Here is a 21,323-nt window from a genome sequence, read left to right on the forward strand (position 1 = left end):
GCTAAACTTAGCAATAATAATAATGCTAAACATTAGAAGGAAAAAAACAGAACTGGATGAAATTGTTTCACTGCAAGGAGGTGAAAACTGGCAACTGGAACGTTAATGAATGCCAATCTAAAACAATTCCAAAAGCGACAAAAAGCTCTCATATCTTTTTCTAGCCCATTTGGCTCCTTCAGAAGCGCAGGATATCACACCTGACTTGCAAAACAGTCATGATGTTCACTTTCCAAGTCATAGCTAGCCCTCTGGTTCCAGCCAAGATTGAACTACAGGGGTCCTTGTTGACTTCCAATCACACTTTTTCATACAACACAGGGTCCCTGGGTTTTAATTACACGCGTACCAAACACTCCAGATTTCTTTAATGCTCATTCTTTTTAATGTTCGTTTAAAATATTCATAACATGTGGGCAACACTGACAAGGCAGAGATTTTTGGCTCATTGTCAGGTGCCTTGAGGGTATTAACTGTTTAAGGATGTACTGTAGTCACATGTAGGGGGAACCAATAGCGTTTATGTCACTGGTCTAGTAATCCAGAGGCCCAGGCTAATATTCTGGGGATATTCCAAATTCCATCAATGCTGCTGGTGGAATTTAAATTCCAGCATTTTTATAAAACCTGTAATTGAAAGCTAATCTCACTGATGATGACCCTGAAATTGTCATCGGTTGTTGTTAAAAACCCATTTAGTGCATTAATACTCTTTCAGGAAGGAATCTGCCATCCTTACCCAGTCTGGCCGACATGTGACTCCAGACCACAGCAATGTCGTTGACTCATAACTGCCACTCAATTCAAGGGCAATTTGGGATGGGTAACAAGTTCTGGCCTTGTCAGTGACACCCACATCTGATTAAAGAAAAAGGCCAGACCTGGTTCTAACAGGACTATGATGTGGAGATGCCGGCGTTGGACTGGGGTAAACACAGTCAGAAGTTTAACAACACCAGGTTAAAGTCCAACAGGTTTATTTGGTAGCAAAAGCCACACAAGCTTTCGGAGCTCTAAGCCCCTTCTTCAGGTGAGTGGGAATTCTGTTCACAAACAGAGCTTATAAAGACACAGACTCAATTTACATGAATAATGGTTGGAATGCGAATACTTACAACTAATCAAGTCTTTAAGTAACGAAACAATGTGAGTGGAGAGAGCATCAAGACAGGCTAAAAAGATGTGTATTGTCTCCAGACAAGACAGCCAGTGAAACTCTGCAGGTCCACGCAACTGTGGGAGTTACAAATAGTGTGACATGAACCCAATATCCCGGTTGAGGCCGTCCTCGTGTGTGCAGAACTTGGCTATCAGTTTCTGCTCAGCGACTCTGCGCTGTCGTGTGTCGCGAAGGCCGCCTTGGAGAACGCTTACCCGAATATCAGAGGCCGAATGCCCGTGACCGCTGAAGTGCTCCCCAACAGGAAGAGAACTGGTGATTGTCGAGCGGTGTTCATTCATCCGTTGTCGCAGCGTCTGTACATTGGGGAAACTATGCAGACGCTGCGACAACGGATGAATGAACACCGCTCGACAATCACCAGGCAAGACTGTTCTCTTCCTGTTGGGGAGCACGTCAGCGGTCACGGGCATTCGGCCTCTGATATTCGGGTAAGCGTTCTCCAAGGCGGCCTTCGCGACACACGACAGCGCAGAGTCGCTGAGCAGAAACTGATAGCCAAGTTCTGCACACACGAGGACGGCCTCAACCGGGATATTGGGTTCATGTCACACTATTTGTAACTCCCACAGTTGCGTGGACCTGCAGAGTTTCACTGGCTGTCTTGTCTGGAGACAATACACATCTTTTTAGCCTGTCTTGATGCTCTCTCCACTCACATTGTTTTGTTTCTTAAAGACTTGATTAGTTGTAAGTATTCGCATTCCAACCATTATTCATGTAAATTGAGTCTGTGTCTTTATAAGCTCTGTTTGTGAACAGAATTCCCACTCACCTGAAGAAGGGGCTTAGAGCTCCGAAAGATTGTGTGGCTTTTGCTACCAAATAAACCTGTTGGACTTTAACCTGGTGTTGTTAAACTTCTTACTGTGTCTAACAGGACTAGACAGGATAGATGCAGGGAGAATATTCCTGATGGTGGAGGAGTCCAGAACCAGGGGTCACAGTCTGAGGATTCAGGATAGACCATTTAGGACAGAGATGAGGAGACATTTTTTCACCCAAAGAGTGGTGAGCCTGTGGAATTCATTACCACAGGAAGTAGTTGATGCCAAAACATTGAATGTATTCAAGAGGCGGCTGGATATAGCACTTGGGGTGAATGGGATCAAAAGTTATGGGGAAAAAGCAGGATTAGGCTATTGAGTTGGGTGATCAGCCATGATCGTAATGAATGGCAGAGAAGGCTCGAAGGGCCAAATGGTCTCCTCCTGCTCCTATCTACTTTTGTCTCTATTTCACTTGAAGGGGACAAAGCAGCAATTATGTTTTGTGTGGATATTTTATTGGTCCCAGCTCACAAATTATCATCTTCACTGAATTAGATTTCAGAATTGTGATAGGGGGGTTTTGAACTTCAACTCTCTCGCTCTGTTGCTATTCCAGTAACTTAACAACGAGGTTACTACACCCCAGTCATCATTTTATTTTTAGAATGAAGAGCTGGAAATAATCAAGTCCACTGACTATCACTGATCTGTGTCGGAAAGAGGTAAGAACATAACCCAATTCTACACTTCATTATTGTTATACTACCTATACTTATACTAACAACCAAGGAGTTGGTTACAGAATGAGTGTGTTTAAGTAGTTTCCCACAGGAGAGCAGCAAGGCTCTGACCCCCTATGGTGTGTTTCCCGGAAATCGCTTGCCTTTGGCCACTCGCGGAATTTTCCCGTCCCACCGAAGTCTATTGCGTTTTGTATGGCTCGCCAAGGGGATCACCTTCGGTGGAAATGAAAGATCCTGTCGGCTGGAAGGGAAAAACCCCATCGCAAGTCATAGGGACTACATTTTAGCAATAAAGGATATAGGCAAGGAACTATCTCCATGTCGATCTCAACACAGTTCAACATCACACTTACCTGGGGCCTGGGTCATGCGCCTTCTTACATCAATGTGTGGGTGGTACTGTGCTCAGTACTGTGTTAACTCTTTATATACTAGACCCTTACATATCACACTCCGCACTCCAGAGATTCACTATACAGAACCATAGAATCCTTACAGTACAGAAAAAGTCATTCAACCCATCAAGTCTGCATCAACTCTCTGAAAGAGCATCATACTCAGGCCCATACCCCACCCTATCTCCTTAACCCCACGCACTTACCATGGCTAATCCACTTAACCTACGCATCTTTGGACACTAAGGGGCAATTTAGTATGGCCAGTCCACCTAACCTGCACACCTTCGGACTGTGGGTGGAAACTGGAACACCCAGAGGAAACAAACGCAGACAAGGGGAGAACGTGCAAACACAGTCACCCAAGGCTTTAATCGAACCCGGGCCCCTGGTGCTGTGTATCAGCAGTGCTAACCACTGTGCCATCATGCTGGCCAAATGTAGGATAAGCTTAAAATACAGCTATCAACTCACGAAGGAGTAAATTTGCATGGCACCTGAGTGTGGTGACTGGGGGCTTTTCACAGTAACTTCATGGCAGTGTTAATGTAAGCCTACTTGTAATTAATAAATAAACTTTACTTATATTTATTTTTCCTTTAGACCGACAAAGCAGAGTTTGTATAATATGTGTGTGACCCATTTTGCCAAATTAGCCACGGTGTAGTGATGACAGAAATTAACTCCTAAAATTGTTTGGAATCCTCAGTGCAGCAAGCCACTTGAAAGGTTGGGTTGGCTGTTAAAGGAAATAACCTAATGCCCAGAATTTGTGGGTTTTTTGACAGTGAGCTGTCTGAACCTTTACAGAAAGCATTCTTTCTGGTTGTATCACAGCTTGGAATGGCTCCTGCTCTGCCCAAGACCGCAAGAAACTACAAAAGGTCGTGAATGTCGCCCAATCCATCATGCAAACTAGCCTCCCATCCATCGATTCTGTCTACACTTCCCGCTGCCTTGACAAAGCAGCCAGCATAATTAAGCGCCCCACACACCCCAGACATTCTCTCTTCTACCTTCTTCCGTCGGGAAAAAGATACAAAAGTCTGAGGTCAAGTACCAACCAACTCAAGAACAACTTCTTCCCTGCTGCTGTCAGACTTTTGAATGGACTTACCTTGCATTAAGTTGATCGTTGTCTACACCCTAGCTATGACTGTAACACTATATTCTGCCCTCTCTCGTTTCCTTCTCTAAGGACGGTATGCTTTGTCTGTATAGCGTGCAAGAAACAATACTTTTTACTGTATACTAATACATGTGACAATAATAAATAAAATCAAAAGTATTCACCATCATTACTCTTCTGAAAGGGTCTCTAGCTTCAGGCTTTAACACAAACATAAATCAGTGCAGGAGTGGTAAAGTTGTGGTCTGTTACTCACTGTCCAATGTCAGGCTGTGCTGTGGACACAACGCCCCGCCAAGCCAGCAATCAAAGAATCGATTAATCTTGCCATTTCCTGTTCTCTTATAATGTTAGAAGCCCCAAAACATAAGAACATAAGAAATAGGAGCAGGAGTTGGCCATCGAGCCCCTCGAGCCTGCCCCACCATTCAATAAGATCATGGCTGATCTGAAGTGGATCAGTTCCACTTACCCGCCTGATCCCTATAACCCCTAATTCCCTTACCGATCAGGAATCCATCTATCCGTGATTTAAACATATTCAACGAGGTAGCCTCCACCACTTCAGTGGGCAGAGAATTCCAGAGATTCACCACCCTCTGAGAGAAGAAGTTCCTCCTCAACTCTGTCCTAAACTGACCCCCCTTACGAGTTAAATCTTGTTCAATGAGATATACTTGGTTTTTAATTGTGATTTGAGTAATTGCTACTGCTAAACCACTCGCCATAAGAAAAATATGGAGTTTCTAATTTGACCAAATGTTAGATTTTCTAAACGAGAATTTTATCATAATTTTTAACAGTTTGTTTGTGATATTTCAGTTTTACCTTCAGCCCATTTTAATGTGACAATCTTCATTTTACTCTGAGTAAAACCTTTTAAAACATAAATTAATTTTTACTGGTTTTCATTTCCTGGTTGGCTGTCTGTGAGAATCCTTTAATGTTACTGTCTGCTTGGTGAGTTTAACGATATCACCGCCGCTCCCAGCTATCATCAATTTCAAGACAATTGAGTTGAAGCTGTCTCTTTGTTAGGTCTGTCAGTACCGCTTTCTCTGAGGTCTGAAGCAAGAAACCTTCTACCGCCTTCACCAACAATAAATCCCAATAGGGAATTCAAGAATGATGTCTGGGATCCAAAATTAAATGCAGGACTGTAAACAAGGACTGATCAAGACTCTATTCAGCAGAAGAATTACTACCTCCCTGAGTATTAGATGCATTGCCCTTCCCAATCCTGTTACCAAAAGCAAGATAAATGGCAAGATATTGTTCTGTGTTACCCCAAGTACATTACTGAGAAGTTCAGTCCAAAGAACTTCCCTGGCACTGAGTTAAAATGTTTTAATATTGCACAACAAGTGCCAAAATAATTTATTTTTATGTACCTAGTGTGATATGTGCAATGGGTGGCAAAATAAATTGAACAAAATGTTTCTGCTGTTAAAATGTAAAATCAGCTCACATCAGTGGAATACATTTTCTCATCAGGATTTTTTTTAAGCACAGATTGTGTTTGCAAAATATTTTGTGTGCTGCTCCACCTTCTCCTCTTCACCTGTTCCCGTCAATAACCATCTACAATGCTGCCTTTACTCAATGCCAATTTGAAGCCCCATTAACACACTTTGAAATATCTGTGCCAGTATGGACCAGAGCAGAGCTCTGCCCAGCTGAACTCGCCGCCGCGTACACCAACATTCAACTGTGGGGGAAAAGGGTGAAAATAGCTGTTTTTTCATTGTACAGAATAACATCGGTGCATGTTTGTCACAACTTGGAATTAAAAAAAGATGCTGTGCATTGGCTGCACTTCTATAATCATCTACCCACTAGATCTTTACACGTTGCTCCTATTCTTTGCACTTCGTGCTGGTCCCTCTACAGTCCTTCCTCCTGTTTTCTCAATAGAAAATTGACACAGCTACTGTTCTTTACAGTGATCAGGATTTGACACACAATCTGCAATATTGCTGTGGTCTAAACAATGGCAAAGTGCCCCAGAGATGATACTGCAACGAAGCAGATCACACACAGACTTTTCTACTTTCTTCATTCATCGGTCCTCTCACAAAACCTTTTCATGTCAAACAGACAAAAATGACACATAAACTTGCATTTAACTTAATTAAATGATCCAAGGCACTTCACAAACCAAAATTCACACAGATCAGGATAGAAGACAAAAATTTGGCTGAAGAGATAGATTTGAAGGAGAATCTTAAAAGAGGAGAGGGAAAGGGAGAAAGGTGAAAAGTTTTAGTGAGGCAATTGCAGAGCATAGGGGCTATAGACACGTCCCATTCCTCAACATCCCTGTGCTCTCTAGCATTCGCTCCCAGTCAAGCAACATTTTGATTTTGAAATTCTCATCCTTGTTTTAAAATCTTTCCACTTCATAAACTTTCAAGATATCTGTGTCCCTCTAATTTTGGACTCTGGTCCACCTCCAATTTTAATTGCTCCACCATTGGTCGTTGAGCCTAGGCCCGAAGCTCTGGAATTCCCTCCCTACGCCGCTCCACCTCTCTAACTCCATTTCTACCTTTAAGACAATCTTTAAAACTGACCTTGTTCACCAAGCTTTTGGTCATCTGACTGAATATCTCCTTATGTGGCTGAGTGACATGTTTAGTTTTATAATGTTCCTGTGTAGCTTCTTGCAATGCTTCATTACATTAAAGGTGCTTTAAAGGTTCAGTCTAAGTAGAGGAGTCATTAAAATTGGGAGTTGCTAGGAGGCCAGAATTATAGGAGTGTAGTTAGCATGGAGAGTGGTTAGATTGGAGGGGATTTCAAACATCGAGGGGAGTGAGGCCATGAAGAGATTTGAGTCCAAACATCAAAAATTTAAAATCAAGCTTCTGCTCAACTGGGAGTCAGTGTAAATCAACAAGCACGAGGGTGACTTACTTGAGGTGGTGTGGGTCAGAGCATGGGCTGCAGGAATCTGGACAACCTCAAGTTTACAGAAGATAGAATGTGAGAGGCCAACGAGGAGTGGGGTTCGATGAATAGTCAATTTTGGAGGAGAGAGAGGTATGGATGAAAGTTTCAACAACAGTTCAGCTGAGGTGGGGGCAGTTGGACAACATTAAGCCGGGCCATGCTTGGTCATGATGCTGATACGTGATCAGAAGCTCAACTCAGGTCAACTATGACAGTGAGTTTGGCTCGGGCTCAAACAATTCTAACCCTAATGCAGAGTAAGTGGCTCAGGAAATGCAGTTTATAACAGAGCTTTACTCCTTCCAATATTCGTTGGAGAAAATTTCTCCTCATCAAATTTTGGATGATAGACAAGGAATGTGACAATTTCATGGGGGAAGGTGGTGAGAGGTAGTGGTGAGATTGAGCTAGGAATTTGTTACGACGCGGAGGTGATCATAGAAATCATAGAAACCCTACAGTACAGAAAGAGGCCATTCGGCCCATCGAGTCTGCACCGACCACAACCCCACCCAGGCCCTACCCCCATATCCCCACACACTCTACCCGCTAATCCCTCTAATCTACGCATCCCAGGACACTAAGGGGCAATTTTAGCATGGCCAATCAACCTAACCCGCATATCTTTGGACTGTGGGAGGAAACCGGAGCACCCGGAGGAAACCCACGCAGTCACGAGGAGAATGTGCAAACTCCACACAGACAGTGGCCCAAGCCGGGAATCGAACCCAGGTCCCTGGAGCTGTGAAGCAGCAGTGCTAACCACTGCGCTAACGTGCCGCCCTGATGTTTCCTTCTGCGTGATTTTGGAACCCCCAAAGGGATATGCTTCGCCTCGTAATCTTAAGTAAGTGTGTGCAAGGGAGTAGGAAGTTATTAGTTGAGATAAATTAAAGCAGGATCGGACACTCTCTATCATGAACAATTAACAGGTCTTTATTTTAAAACTGACACCCTTATTAAAACAATTAACAAACTGAATAAACTCCCCAATAGAATGCTGGCGGATAATACAAGACTCATGAATGAAACAAAGGCCTATAAATTCCAGTCATTCTGAAAAGAATATCTATACAACCAGGCACTTGTTAAAAGTCTGAAGGTCTTTGCTGTTCAGGTCTGGCACATTTTCCGAGTTGATCTATTTTCTGACTGTAAGTGGAAGTTTTATGAAGGCATACATTAAATTGCAGGATTCCATATGAAAGCCTAGCCTCTCCCTCCTTCTGACTAAAGAGGTGGCAAGATTACTCCTCAATTCTTGTTCTCTGCTCTGTCAGTTAAAAACCACTGGTCCTTGTTTTTATACCCAGAATTACCTCACAGTATTCCTGAAAACTGACTGGTTCAGAGTTATACAGAAACTCACATTTGAATTCTATTAGTTCTATGTCTCTGAGTGCTTGCTTTAAAATCATTGGTCCAATTCAAAAGCCTGTTTTGCTATGCTGGAACTCTGGCTAAGCTTTTGATACAATGTTGCAAAATTGACTTCTGCAGCCTGCTTTCTTCAATTTAAAAATCAAAGCACAAAAACATATGCTTTTTAAAAAGACAATGCTATATGATCTCTTCTTTTGGTTTCAGCATTTATTTTCAATATTTATATTTGTCAAACACCACATTTTTAACCTTTTATATGCAACTTCATAACAAATTGATTAAAATAATCTTTGATATTTAAAATGAAGATCATGTCGTGCCTTTCATAGCAATTGGACATCCAATGAAACACAATTGAACTGTTGGAATATAGGAAATACAGCAGCCACTTTGCACACAGCAAATTCTCTGCACCATCAATGAGGAACAATGTATAGCTTTATTTTGGTATTTGGCTGTTGAGAAAAGTGAAGCCTGGTTTCCATTTCATTTAAAGGTGTTTGTGAGGTGGATGCCAGGAAGTCTTGGGGCCCTATCTCTAAACATGCATTGTCAATGAGGTTTTATAACTATTGAAGCGAATGGATGGGTTAGCAGGGGGCTAGTAGTTTAGTGAAGTTAAAAAAACACAAAAACTGTGCTGTTTGCCTGGTGATAGGGTTCCACATACAGACAGGGAGTCAGAAAAAAGGTGCTCAGTTAGTTTGTGTATACCAGAGAGTGCTGGCAGTAGATCTATTCTCTCTAATAAGAAATTCTGCAAGTCTGCTGGGGAACTGAGTTGAGGGAACTTGTGTTTGCTCTGAAGTAATGGTGAGTTTCGATTGTGTTTTTTTGGGGTATCTTGGGGAGAGATATCAGCTGAATAAGCACATCATGTGTATGCTCAGAAGTCTGCTGGAAGAAAACCATTTGAAAATGAACGAACCCAAGCACTAAATCTTGGGGGTTGGGGCAGTGGTAAATCTTCACTGGGGTTTGTGTCTGCAAGGGCTGTGTGATGAAAGGAATTGTATGAGATTGAATGATTTTTCTGGTACTTGTATTGACATCTTTCCAACCTTTTTGTCTAGTGTAATAGAACAAAGAAGAAAGAACAGTACAGCACAGGAATAGGCCTTGAAGCCCTCCAAGCCTGCGCCAATCACTTTTACCTATCAAAACCAACCGCTTATATCCCTCTATTCTCCGTTTGTTCATATGCCTGTCAAGATAACTCTTAAATGTCGCTAACGTAGCTGCCTCAACCACCTCACTTGGCAGTGCATTCCAGGCCCCCACCACCCTCTGTGTAAAAAACTTCCCTCGCATATCTCCACTGAACATTCCCCCCCTTATCTTGAACTTGTGCCTCCTTGTAATTGTCATTTCTGCCATGGGAAAAAGCTTCCAACTGTCCATCCTATCTATGCGCCTCATAATTTTATAAACTTCTATCAGGTTGCCCCTCAGCCTTCGTCTTTCCAGGGAGAACATTCCCAGTTCATTCAATCTCTCCTCATAGCTAATACCCTCCATACCAGGCAACATCCTGATGAACCTTTTCTGCACTCTCTCCAAAGCCTCCACGTCCTTCTGATAGTGTGGTGATCAGAATTGGGCACAGGCTTCCAAATGTGGCCTAATCAACGTTTTATACAACTGTAACATAATTTGCCAACTTCTATACTCGATGCCCCATCCGATGAAGGCAAGCATGCCATATGCTTTCTTCACCACCTTTTCCACCTGTGCTTCCACTTCTAAGGATATGTGGAGCTGTACTCCCAGATCTCTGTGTGCCTGTGCTCCTGATTGTTCTGCCATTTATTTCATAGCTCCCACCCAAATTGGATCTGCCAAAATGCATCACCTCACATTTGTCTGGATTAAATTCCATCTGCCATTTCTCCACCCAATTTTTCAGTTTATCTATATCCTGCTGTATTCTCTGACAATCTTCGTTACTATCCGCAACTCCGCCAATCTTAGTATCATCCGCAAGCTTGCGAATTAAACCAGTCATGTTTTCTTCCAAGTCATTTGTATATATATTACAAACAGCAGAGGTCCCAGCACTGATCCCTGCGGAATACCACTAGTTACAGACCTCCATTCAGAAAAACACCCTTCCACTGCGACCCTCTGTCTTCTATGGCCAAGTCAGTTCTGAATCCATCCAGCCAGTTCACCGCTGATCCTGCAAAATTTAATCTTTTGCACCAGCCATGAGGAACCTTGTCAAATGCCTTAAAGTCCATGTAGACAACATCCACAGCCCTTCCCTCGTCAATCCCCATTTTTGTCAACTCCTCAAAAAACTCAATTAAATTAGTGAGACATGACTTCCCATGTGCAAAACCATGCTGTCTGTCGCTAACAAGACCATTCAGTTCCAAATGTGTTTAGATCCTATTCCTAAGAATCTTCTCCAACAGTTTCACTATTACTGACGTCAAGCTCACTGGCCCATAATTACCTGGGTTATCCTTGCTACCATTCTTAAGTAATGGAACAACATTGGCTATCCTCCAAGCCTCTGTTACCTCACCAGTGGCCAACGAAGAAACAAAGATTTCTATTTGAGGCCCAGCAATTTCATCTCTTGCCTCCCTCAGTAATATAGTTCATTTTTTCTTGTTTAATAAATGTGTTATTCTTTGCATTAGCAGTGTTCTGGCAGATTCTTGTGAAGATGTTCAGATATTTAATATGTCAGGCTAGATTAGAAATCATAGAAACCCTACAGTACAGAAAGACGCCATTCGGCCCATCGAGTCTGCACCGACCACAATCCCACCCAGGCCCGACCCCCATATCCCGACATATTTTACCCACTAATCCCTCTAATCTACGCATCCCAGGACACTAAGGGGCAATTTTAGCATGGCCAATCAACCGAATCCAATTACGTGCCTAACCCAATTACAACCTAATTACGTGCTTAAACTTTCTTTGTGGGGTTGTACCTGTGAATATCTAGTGCGGAGGTACTAAACCACAGGTAACATCTTAAGTGTTAAATTGCCACCTTGGTTTTGCAGTAGTTAAGTTAAAGAGAAGGGGTAACTGTGATGCAGGGAAGAATTTGCTACAATAAGGTGGTAGATACAAGTCAGAAGCAATTTTAAATGTTCAACTTCTGGCTGGTGGCCCCGAATATGACAGCTGCACTGTGCCCTTGGATCATCCCTGAATGCAATTTCACAGTCATCATACACTTCCTGGAAACAGAGCAACAGCAGCAACAAAACACATTAATAAATTCCGGGGCTGAGCTTCTATTCCCTGATGCAATAAACTGCATGTTCTGTGTAACTTTGAGCACTTTGTATGAAATCAATCAACTCAACAGCAAGGTGGACTGGAGAAGGTGTTAAGAGATGCCTCCTTCCCTGCTGCGATCAGACTTTTGAATGCACCTATTTTATGTTAAGTTGATCTTTCTCTACACCCTAGCTATGATTGTAACATTAAATTCTGCACCCTCTCCTTTCCTTCTGCCCTATGTACTCTACAAAAAGTATGCTGTGTCTGTATACCACGCAAGAAACAATACTTTTCACTGTATATCAATACATGTGACAATAATAAATCAAATCAAATCAAATCTTCTTGCAACATGAACACTGACATTGCACATGCTGACAGGGTTGACATGTTAACCTGGATAAGAAACGATGGCATATTTATTTCAGGCCATTCCCCTCCCTTTGTAAGAGGTCCGAGATGTAAAACTGAATGGATGGGTGGATGGGTCATGGGTCACAGTGGTTGTGAACCCAAACTTGGCTGATAATCTCTCTTTGCAACCAAAGAAATACTTTGAGCAAAATGAGGTGTCCTTCTCCAAACTCAGATTCTTAAAGGGGCATATGTTTGAGGGCAAATCAACTCGGGGCATATATCTGAGGGCACATCAACATCTGGCACGTGGGAGGCTTTCAAGTGCAAGTTGATAGGGATTCAGGACCGGCACAATCCTGTAAGGATGAAGGATAAATGTGGCAAGTTTTGGGAACCTTGGATAACGAGAAATATTGTGAGCCCAGTTAAAGAGAAAAAGGAAGCATTTGTCAAAGCGAGGAGACTGGGAACACATGAAGCAAATGTGGAATACAAGGAAAGTAGAAAGAAACTTAAGCAAGGAGTAATGAGGGCTAAAAGGGGTCACGAAAAATTATTGGCCAGCAGGATTAAGGAAAATCCGAAGGCTTTTTATACATATATAAAGAGTAAGAGGGTAGCCAGGGCAACGGTTGGCCCACTCAAGGACAGGGGAGGGAATCTATGCATGGAGCCAGAGGAAATGGGCAAAGTATTAAATGAGTACTTGGTGTCAGTATTCACCAAAGAGAGGGACTTGGTGGATGATGAATCTGGGAAAGGGTGTGTAGATAGTTTGAGTCATGTTGAGATCAAAAAGGAGGAGGTATTGACGTTCTTGAGAAACATTAAGGTAGACAGGTCCCCAGGTCTGATGGGATATACCCCAAAATAGAGAGGCACGGGAGGAAATTGCTGGGGCCTTGGGAGAAATCTTTGTATCCTCACTGGCTACAGGGGAGGTCCCAGAGGATTGGAGAATAGTCAATGTTGTCCCTTTGTTTAAGAAGGGTAGCAAGAATAATCCAGGTAATTACAGGCCGGTGAGCCTTATGTCAGTGGTAAGGAAATTATTGAAGAGGATTCTTCGAGACAGGATTTACTCCCACGTGGAAATAAGTGGATGTATTAGCGAGAGGCAACATGGTGTTGTGAAGGGGGGTCGTGTCTCACGAACTTGATCGAGTTTTTCGGGGAAGTGACGAAGATGATTGATGAAAGTAGGGCAGTGGATGTTGTCTACCTGGACTTCAGTAAGACCTTTGACAAGGTCCCTCATGGCAGACTGGTACAGAAGGTGAAGTCACATGGGATCAGAGGTGAGCTGTGCCAGATACAGAACTGGCTGGGTCAAAGAAGACAGAGGGTAGCAGTGGAAGGGTGCGTTTCTGAATGGAGGGCTGTGACAAGTGGCATTCCTCAGGGATCAGTGCTGGGACCTTTGCTGTTTGTAATATACATAAATGATTTGGAGGAAAATGTAACTGGATTGATTAGTAAGTTTGCAAACGACACAAAGGTTGGTAGATTTGCGAAAGCAATGAGGATCATCAGACGATACAGCAGGATATAGATCGGTTGGATACTTGGGCGGAGAGATGGCAGATGGTGTTTAATCCAGACAAATGTGAGGTAATGCATTTTGGAAGGTCTAATACAGATAGGAAATATGCAGTAAATAGAACATAGAATATAGAAAGCCACAGCACAAACAGGCCCTTCGGCCCACAAGTTGCGCCGATCATATCCCTACCTCTAGGCCTATCTATAGCCCTCAATCCCATTAAATCCCATGTACTCATCCAGAAGTCTCTTAAAAGACCCCAACGAGTTTGCCTCCACCACCACCGACGTCAGCCGATTCCACTCACCCACCACCCTCTGAGTGAAAAACTTACCCCTGACATCTCCTCTGTACCTACCCCCCCAGCACCTTAAACCTGTGTCCTCTCGTAGCAACCATTTCAGCCCTTGGAAATAGCCTCTGAGAGTCTACCCTATCCAGACCTCTCAACATCTTGTAAACCTCTATCAGGTCACCTCTCATCCTTCGTTTCTCCAGGGAGAAGAGACCAAGCTCCCTCAACCTATCCTCATAAGGCATGCCCCCCAATCCAGGCAACATCCTTGTAAATCTCCTCTGCACCCTTTCAATGGCTTCAACATCTTTCCTGTAATGAGGTGACCAGAACTGCGCGCAGTACTCCAAGTGGGGTCTAACCAGGGTCCTATAAAGCTGCAGCATTATCTCCCGACTCCTAAACTCAATCCCTCGATTAATGAAGGCTAGTACGCCGTACGCCTTCTTGACCGCATCCTCCACCTGCGAGGCCGATTTAAGAGTCCTATGGACCCGGACCCCAAGGTCCTTCTGATCCTCTACACTGCTAAGAATGGTACCCTTCATATTATACTGCTGCTTCATCCCATTGGATCTGCCAAAATGGATCACTACACACTTATCCGGGTTGAAGTCCATCTGCCACTTCTCCGCCCAGTCTTGCATTCTATCTATGTCTCGCTGCAACTTCTGACATCCCTCCAAACTATCCACAACACCACCTACCTTGGTGTCGTCAGCAAACTTACCAACCCATCCCTCCACTTCCTCATCCAGGTCATTTATGAAAATGACAAACAGCAAGGGTCCCAGAACAGATCCCCGGGGCACTCCACTGGTCACTGACCTCCATGCAGAGAAAGACCCCTCCACAGCCACTCTCTGCCTTCTGCAGGCAAGCCAGTTCTGGATCCACAAGGCAACAGCCCCTTGGATCCCATGCCCTCTCACTTTCTCAAGAAGTCTTGCATGGGGGACCTTATCGAACGCCTTGCTGAAGTCCATATAGACCACATCCACCGCTCTTCCTTCGTCAATGTGTTTGGTCACATTTTCAAAGAACTCAACCAGGCTCGTAAGGCACGACCTGCCCTTGACAAAGCCGTGCTGACTACTTTTGATCATACTAAACTTCTCTAGATGATCATAAATCCTGTCTCTCAGGATCCTCTCCATCAACTTACCAACCACTGAGGTTAGACTCACCGGTCGGTAATTTCCCGGGCTGTCCCTGTTCCCTTTCTTGAATATAGGGACCACATCTGCAATCCTCCAATCCTCCGGAACCTCTCCCGTCTCCATCGACGATGCAAAGATCATCGCCAAAGGCTCCGCAATCTCCTCCCTCGCCTCCCACAGTAACCTGGGGTACATCCCATCCGGTCCCGGCGACTTACCAACCTTGATGCCATTCAATAGTTCCAACACATCCTCTTTCTTTATGTCCACATGCTCGATCCTTTCTGTCCACCGCAAACCAGCAGTACAACCACCCAGATCCCTTTCCACCGTGAATACCGAGGTAAAGTATTCATTAAGCACCTCCGCCATTTCTAACGGTTCCGCACAAACTTTTCCCCCTTCACCTTTTAAGGGTCCTATGTCTTCACATCTCATCCTTTTACTCTTGACATATTTGTAGAAAGCCTTGGGATTCTCCTTAATCTTACCCGCCAAGGTCTTCTCATGACCCCTTCTCGCTCTCCTAATTTCCTTCTTAAGCTCCTTCCTACATCCCGTATACTCCTCTAAATCCTTAACACCTCCTAGCTCTCTGAACCTTCTGTACGCCTCTCTTTTCTTATTCACCAGGTTCATCACAACCTTCGTGCACCACGGTTCCCGTACCCTACCAACACCCCCCTGTCTCATCGGAACGTTGTCATGCAGAGCTCCAGACAAACATTCCTTGAAAATCCTCCACTTTCCTTCGGTACTTTTCCCCAAGAATGCCTCCTTCCAATTTACCCGTCTAATTTCCTCCCTGATGACACTGTATTTCCCTTTACTCCAGAGAAACACTTTCCTAGCCTGCCTGATCCTATCTCTTTCCAATGCTATCGTGAAGGAGATAGAATTATGATCGCTATCCCCAAGATGCTCACCCACCGAGAGATCCTCCACCTGTCCAGGTTCATTAGCTAGCACCAGATCAAGTACAGCCTCTCCTCTAGTAGCAGAACCCTTAAGATTTTGAAAGGCAGAGGGATCTGGGTGTACGGGAACACAGGTCACTGAAAGTGGCATCACAGGTGGAGAAGGTAGTCAAGAGGGCATACGGCATGCTTGCCTTCATCGGCCGGGGCATTGAGTTTAAAAATTGGCAAGTCATGTTGCAGCTTTATAGAACCTTAGTTAGGCTGCACTTGGAATATAGTGTTCAATTCTGGTCACGATACTACCAGAAAGATGTGGAGGCTTTGGAGAGGGTACAGAAAAGATTTACCAGGATGTTGCCTGCTATGGAGGGTATTGGCTATGAGGAGAGATTGGAGAAACTTGGTTTGCTCTCACTGGAAGGACAGAGGTTGAGGGGTGACCTGATAGAATTCTACAAGATTATGAGGGGCATGGACCTAGTGGATAATCAGAAGCTTTTTCCCAGGGTGAAAGAGTCAATTTCTGGGGGGCATAGGTTTTAAGGTGCGAGGAGCAAGGTTCAAAGCTTGCCCGATGAAGGCAAGCATGCTGTATGCCCTCTTGACTACCTTCTCCACCTGTGATGCCACTTTCAGTGACCTGTGTACCTGTACACCCAGATCCCTCTGCCTTTCAAAATCTTAAGGGTTCTTTAAGGGGCGTCTGCACAAATACATGAATAGGATTGACACTAAGGGTCCCCAGAAGGGTAAGGGGTTTTAGTCCAGTCGGGCTGCATGGTCGGTGTGGCTTGGAGGGCCAAAGGGCCTGTTCCTGTGCTGTAATTTTCTTTGTTCTCAAGATGTTTTGTTTTAATTGCTGTTGCTGACAATGGGCTGTGTTTGGGGCAATATTAAAAAAAATATTTTTAAAAAACTACAACTCAACTCCAGCCCACCCACTTTTAAGCTTCATGGAGGTGGAACAAAGGGTGGACAGCCAATGCAATGCTTTATGGTTTTCTGTTCATTTACAGGATATGTGGGTCACTGGTAAGGACAATATTTATTGCCCTTAAGAAGGTGGTGGTGAGCTGCCTTCTTGAATCGCTACAATTCATATGGTGTACGTACATCCACGGTGTTGTTAGGGAGGGAGTTCCAGGATATTAACACAGTGAAGGATCGGCTATATATTTAAAAATCAGGTTGTTGAGTGGCTCAGAAGCAGAACATCCAGGTAGTGGTGTTCCCATGCATCTGCTGCTCTTGTCTTTCTATGTGCTTGAGATCACAGGTTTGAAACATTTTGTTGAAGGATCCTTGGTGAGTAGCTGCCAGGGATCAGGTGGTTGGCACACATTGCAGCCAGTGCTCGTCAGTGGTGGAGGGAGAAAATGCTGAATGTAGTTGATGGGATGCCAAAAAATTGAGCTGCTTTGTCCTGGATGGTGTTGAGTTTCTTGAGTATTATTTGCAAGTGGTTAGCACCGTTGCCTCACAGTGCCAGGGACCCTGATTCGATTTCAGTCTTGGATGACTCAGTATGGAGTTTGTATGCTGTCCCTTTGTCTGCGTGGGTTTCCTCTGTGTGCTCCTGTTTCTTCCCACCAAAGATGTGCAGGTTGGATGGATTGACCTTGTTAAGTTGCCCCTTAGTGTCCAAAGATGTGTAGGTTAGGGGTATTAACGGGGTAAATATGTTGGTTACGGGGATTGGGCAAGGGGGTGAGTGGTTCTGGGTGGGATTCTTTGTCAGAGAGTTGGTGCAGACTGAACTGTGGGGATTTTATGATTATTGGAACTGCACACATCCAGGCAAATGGAAAGTATTCCATCACCCTGCTGACTTGTCACTTCTAGATAGTGAACAGGCTTTGGGGAGTCAGGAGGTGGGTTACTTGTTGTTGAATTCTAAGACTTTGACCTTCTCTTGGAGCCACAGTATTTAGTTTCTGAACATTGGTAACCTCCAGGATGTTGATAGTGGGGTATTTAATGATTGTAATGCCTTTGAATGTCAAGGGAACGTGGTTAGGTTTTCTCTCGCCATCTCAGATAAGGTGTGGCGAGATGCATTCTTGGATGATCAGTCATCCGAGGTGCAGGCCCGAGAAAGAATCCATGCAATCTGATAACAGAGAACTACCGGGCAAGTTTCAACAACCAGCACATGGACAAGTGTACACACAAGAATGGGAAACACTACTCTAATGTCAGATATATGTCACACTCAGAATGCAGGGGATCAAATACAGAAAAACATAGTCTCGATATTAGCCAATCGCTTCCTAGTTGACAGCTGTGAATAGATCAGAGCTGGCCACAGCCAATGTTAATTGACAAAATTGGGTAGCTGCTGATTTCCTGTTGGATTTCCCAGCTGTTCTGGGTGCTCCCAGTGTTTCAATTGGTTTCAACCAGCTTTTCCTTCTGGTCGATAAAGAAAGGCTATTTGTGCTAGCTGAGGGATAGCAGCTAACCTATCAGGTGCAGGGGCAGCAGGAGCCGGGAGGGTGGCACAATGGTAAGCACTGCTGCCTCAGAGCACCAAGGACCCGGGTTCAATTCCAGCCTTGGGTGACTGTCCATGTGGAGTTTTAACGTTCTCCCCTAACTGCATGGGTTTCCTCCAGATGCTCCGGTTTCTTCCCACAGCCCAAAGATGTGCAAGTTAGGTGGATTTGCTATGCTAAATAACAATTTAGAGTCGCAAGATGTGTAGGTTAGGTGAATTAGCGGGGTAAATACATTGCATAGAGCCTGGGTAAGATGCTTTTTTGGAGAGTCAGCGCAGACTTGATGGGCCAAATGGCCTCCTTCTGCACTAGGAATTCTATGATTCTATGATCTATCGGCCTTTAGCTCCGTTAGTTTCCCTAATAGTTTTCTCTTGTGATAGTTATTGAATTTATTTCCTCCCCCTTTTGCTCCTCAATTATTTAGTATCAGAATGCAAGAGCTAGGTGGTGGGGAGGGGGTGTGGTATGGTGGGGGGGGGTATGGGGAAGATTGTTTGATGTTGGTATTATGCTGGATATAGTGGAAATGGCAGAGGATGAACCATTGAACATTGATCCTGTTGAGGTAGAAGGTGATGAAAACCCATTCATGTTTCTGGGAGGGGAGAAAGCAGTGGTGCAGGGAATGGAATGGACATGGTCGTGGGCCCTGTCAACCACATTGTGGTGTTGAAACCACATTGTGGGGCAGTGGAGAGGTGGGGAAGACATATTCAAAAGCCATAATTTTCCACTGCCAACCCTCCCCTCCCTACCCACCATGGTGTGTTTTTCCATGTTGGAGGTGACTTGCCATTGACTGCCGATCCTTCTAAATTCTACTGAATTTTGCGTGTCCCCAGCCGGGAACCCATGGCAAGGGTCAACTTCGGCGGCACCACAAGATGGTGCTGGTGGAAAGTATCGGAAAATACATGACCTCATCAATGGTATTGTGGGCAGCCTTGACAAGAGGGAAAAACTGGGAGAATAGGAGTTCTTACACAAAGCAGGGTGGAAGGAAATGTAGTCAAGGTAACTTCGGGAGTCAGTAGGCTTACATTGGGTTTTGCTCAATAATCTATCCCTGGAAATGAAGGCAGAATCAGATCTTTACTGAAACTTGTCGTCAGGCTCACTTTGGGGCCAGAAGGTTTCGCCATGTGGGAAACCGTCACTCGATGTGATGTGGTTGGCCAAGTAAAGGCGAGAGGCTAATCACGCAGTCCAATGAAGGACAATGGATGGGCTCTTGAAGCCAATAGAACACCTTCCAGCTTGAAAGCAGCAGCAGGATGCCATGACAGGTAAGTGAGGGAGAGCAACGCTCACCACCCCACACAAACCCGGCTCCCTCCACCCCACTCCCACCACAACCCCGCCAAAATAGAAGTGGTCTCTCCAACCTTTGTAGCTGGGCCACAGCTGTGGAGCATGGCTAGAAAATTCTGTTCAAGCTCCTTTAATAGGCCCACAGTTTCATCAATTGCCACTTGCATGTGGGTTGCCTTGTTACACCCCATGTCCCATATCCTGCCTCTAAAAAAATGGCGAGATGGATCTGGGGAAGCAGCATGGTCACAGGGCAGCAGTATCACATTCTGTGCTTGCCCACCTCGGGAAGAGGGAGGTGGGTGAAATGGGGAAAGGGGAGGATAAAAATCCAACTCAGAAAATCGGGGAGGCAAGTTTGGGGATCAACCATGAGAAAGTGAAGAGAGGGTGGAGGTTGAAATAAAAGTTGTTAAAATTTTCCAGTTCAAGAACGAGAACTGAAAAGAACATCCATACAGTCACTGTCTCAGATAAAGAACTAAAATCCCTACAGTGCAGAAGGAGGCTAGTTAGCCCATCAAGTCTGCACTGACTCTTCAACAGAGCATTTTACCCAAGCCCTATCCCCATAACCATACATATTTATCCCACGAATTCCCCCAACCTATTCATCTTGGGACACTAAGGGATAATTTAACATGGCCAATCCAGCTCAACTGCACATCTTTGGAGTGTGGGAGGAACCAGAAGGAAACCCATGCAGACATGGGAGAATGTGCAAACTTCACACACACAGTTGCCCAAGGCTGAAATTGAACTCAGGTCCCTGCCGCTGTGAGGCAGCAGTGCTAACCACTGTGCCACCATGACGCTAACTGAGGGTAGGTATCTGAGTCGGACTGGAACAAAAAAATGCTTCACAATTCCCACAAAATGGCAGGCATAGCAAGGAGCAATATAGATTTCCATAGCAACACATTTTATTTCCATGGCCCCTTCATACACAAGTGCAGGAGATTTATGAACTACACATTTATCTTCTCCTTTCCCACTAACCTTCCACGACTCACTTGTACTTCTTTGAATTTGATATACTTTCAAATCAGGATCAGAACTCCTATTTCCGATCCTTTTCAGGCGGAGAAATGTACATCTACCTTCCTCTGAATTTTCTGCACTATTTTCCAATGGAGAACAATTCGAAACCAAGTGAGTCCAGCAATATTGTGCAGGGAGCAGCGCACAGAATTGGCACAGAAGCCATGTCCCCATTTCATGACACTAGCTGCTGTATTCAGGTAAGTAAAGAGTTCAAATGTCCTGGGATCCTCTGAGAAAAACTACAGTTGAGATGATAAGCAGATAAGAAGGCAGAGTTGGTACTGAAGGGTGGGCAGGGTTAAGGTGGCAGGTACGTATGGTGGGTCGGGTAGAAGGTAGGTAAGGTGGCAGGATGGTAGGTGGGCGAACTGGTCAGGTTGAGAGAAGTTGT

The sequence above is a fragment of the Mustelus asterias genome, chromosome 5 (assembly GCF_964213995.1).
Source record: "Mustelus asterias chromosome 5, sMusAst1.hap1.1, whole genome shotgun sequence".
NCBI lineage: Eukaryota > Metazoa > Chordata > Chondrichthyes > Carcharhiniformes > Triakidae > Mustelus > Mustelus asterias.